Source organism: Octopus sinensis, linkage group LG14, assembly GCF_006345805.1.
Source record: "Octopus sinensis linkage group LG14, ASM634580v1, whole genome shotgun sequence".
Classification (NCBI taxonomy): domain Eukaryota; kingdom Metazoa; phylum Mollusca; class Cephalopoda; order Octopoda; family Octopodidae; genus Octopus; species Octopus sinensis.
The window spans coordinates 21,061,015-21,064,633 of record NC_043010.1 but is presented as its reverse complement, the minus strand read 5'-3'; the positions used below and the strand labels follow the sequence as shown (position 1 = coordinate 21,064,633).

At 33.4% G+C, this 3,619-nt stretch overlaps 1 non-coding gene across 1 annotated transcript; it reads right to left on the bottom strand.

Moving 5' to 3' along the window:
• Positions 1–3,044: 3,044 nt before the first annotated feature.
• On the bottom strand, positions 3,045–3,160 carry LOC115219562. Its single transcript, XR_003882331.1, has one exon. It is a non-coding gene; the product is annotated as a U6atac minor spliceosomal RNA (small nuclear RNA).
• Positions 3,161–3,619: the final 459 nt, after the last annotated feature.

Genomic DNA, 3,619 nt, shown 5'->3' with positions numbered 1-3,619 from the left:
CTAATCATAAATTGATCGATAGACATTTGCTAAAAGTAAAATTGAATAAACCAAAAGGAAAAAAAACAACTAAAACAGAGATAATGATGACGATGACGATGACGATGATGGTGATGATGATGATGATGATGATGATGATGATGATGATGATGATGATGATAGCACTAATGATGATGATGATGATGATGATGATGATGATGATAATGATGATGATAATAATAATAACAATAATAATAATAATAATAATAATAATAATAATAATAATAATAATAATAATAATAATAATAATAATAATAATAATAATAATAATAAATGCAGGGGACATTAAAATCGAATCAATATGGTGGTTAAGCTTAATCATTATTAGAGTGACGACCATATTTTTCCCCTTTTGAGAGAATATTGTTGGATAGCTTTTATTATAAATACATGTGTGTGTGTGTTTGTAAGTTTATATACTTGTATATATACAAGTATATATATATATACTTGTATATATATATATATATATATAACAAATTTCATATATAATATACATATATGGATATATATATATATATATATATATATATATATATATATCCATATATTTGATACGTAGAGGTACACATACACACAGAGGCTCGGACATACATTTGTAAACAAATACTTTCTGGCATAGTTATAGACATATATACATACAGACACACACATACATATATATATGAATGTATGTTTGTATGTATATATATGTATGTACATGTATATATATATATATATATATAATATATATATATATATATATATATATATGCATATATGTGTGCTTATATAAATGTTTGTGTGTGTGTACTCATTTTTATGCATGTATGCAAGAAGGGTATATAAGTACAAATATATCGGCAATATATTTATATATTCATGAATACACGTGTATATAGGTAATTTTTAATCACTATACTTCAATATTCTTCACATAGTAAATATGGAAGGATGTCTAAATGCGTATCTATATGTATGCGTGTGTATATTTATTTAAATATGTGTGTAAATATAAATACGTATTTTATGAGCAATTTTTAATCACTAAATTTTAATATACTTCACATAGTAAATATGGATGGATATATGATTTAACAAGTTTGCCCGATCGTATCCTTTTGTTTACATGATTATTGTTTTGTTTTTCAAAATGATATTGCTTGCATCTGTATATATTGCTTTTCGTATTTTAATGATTTAATTAATTTTGCTCCGAACATGAAATAAAGTTTGCAGTCTATCAACAAGAGCCGTTTTGTGAACAAATTGACAAATATCTCTCAGGGAACCCAAGGTGCCACGCAGTGGGACTGAATCCGGAACCATGTGGTTGGTAAGCAAGCTACTTACCACACAGCCACTCCTACGCCTATTATTAGGAATTGTATAATAAAATTGTTAAAATATTTTTATGCATTGTAGAATCATAACCAGTTTATTGAACAGATAGTCTTTAACCACAAAATCTTATACAGACTCTTAAGGGCCATTTGGAACCCCGTTGAGAACCACTGTTCTTGCCAAATGATAATCTAGAGCGATTTAAACAGAGTCCATTCTCCCACAAATCCCAGATCCTTCTAGTACAACATTCTTTATGTGCCATCAAGGCCAAAGAAATCACAGCGGTGGTATTTCATGGTCACAGTCACACGTAATACATAGGACGTTGCAAAGAAAGACACGGAACCTGTTTCTGGTTCCAAGGGGCTTGGAACCAAAAACCCCGCTTTCATAGAAAAGGAGACGGAAAACAAAGCTCTCTACAAGTCAACTTTGACATTAACAAACGCATGTGCAATACGAGGGCCACCGGCGACTAATATACACATCAGTGAAAATTATAAATACCTGCGCAAGAACCGAAAACGAAAACACTATTTTACGAACGAAATCCTTTGAGATATAGTTTCTGTAACGAGTTGCAGATACTCCCTTGTTACTCTCAACGTCGGTGAACCAGTGAATTGGCTTGTGGGAAAAGTGTAACCGACAACAACGCTATTATTCAGAAATTGTGATATGAAATATATAAATAAATTATCAAAGATATTTATTGTTTATGTCCGAAATATTTCATTGATGCATTCAGTATTCTGTTTATAGAGATAGAATAACGATAGATGGCGGTCGAGTAGGAGAAATTACATTTGTGATTATATACGATAACTGATATCTCTTCCAGTTATCGTTGTTCTGCTCCATATTTTGAAACACATCATTCATTTAACATTTAATTCTCCCTTCATTCCGTTACATGCTCACGCAGAGAGATAAAGTGTGCATATGTATGTACATGGGAGTCTACGTATGCACACATGTATGTGTATGTGTGTGTGTGTTTGTGTGTATGTGTCCGTGTTTGATCTCCAAATATTCACAAATCGCATTACCAAACATATGTGATGCTCTTTACTATTGTGTGTCTTTAATATTCCTCTTTCTCCATTCCTGTATATTTGCTGAAACATCAAATATTAAGAGAATTTCTGATTAGATGTTGAACTAAAATAACAATGGTGTTATTATTATCAATATTGGTGGATAAACAGTTGTATGCCTTTATACATACATCAGCTCAATAGGTACATATTCTTCACACACACACACACACACACACCTACGCACGTATGGTTCTATTTTCCAAATTTCTCTCCAAAAGATCCTCTCTCGGTAAATCAGACAAAACGCTTCCCTGTTGGAGTTTGGACATCAACTATACGGTTACCTTTTACCGTTCACTCGCTTCAGTCATTACACAACGGTCATTCTGGGGCACTACCTTGAAGACATTTTAGCCAAATGAATGGACCCCACTAGTTGTTTTTAAAACCTGGTACTTATTCTATCGCCCTCTTTTACCGAACCGTTAGGTGGGGGACGTATACACACCATCACCGGTTATCAAGCGGTGGGGTTAAACACAGACACAAACACACACACACACATGTATATATGTATACTCTTTTACTCATTTACTTGTTTCAGTCAGTTGACTGCGGCCATGCTGGAGCACCGCCTTGAGAAAAAATAGGTTGCTCTAAAGTAGAGAGCAGTGCCCATATATGTTAGAAAGATCGATTGATCTCTTCCGTCCTTGTCAAGGGGAATGCTAACCGTCTCTCCTCTTTTGCAACACATATATATATACTTATACATATACGGTGGGATTCTTTCAGTTTCCGTCTACCAAATCCACGCACAAGGTTTTGGTCCGCCCGAAGGTATAGTAAAAGACATTTGCCTAAAGAACCACGTGGTTTGGAAGCAAACTTCATAACTGCAGCCACACCAGCGCCAATCTATGTATTTATGCACGAATTTAGTATCGGCGTAACGTCAATCAAGAATGACACTGCGAGTGAATGAATATCTTTGGAATTAAGTATGTGTGTATGAGTGTGTGTGTTTATGTGTGTGCGTGTGAGTGTGTCTGCCTATCTGTCTGTCTGTTTGTGTGTAAGATTCTGGATGATATAGCGCCTAGCTTTGCGATTGAGAGCCACACCGACCTTCAAACAGGAAGTCTTGCCATTTTTATTTAGGATTCGATAATCGAATTACCAAAGTAATTTTTTTAATGATATTCTTTTTGATT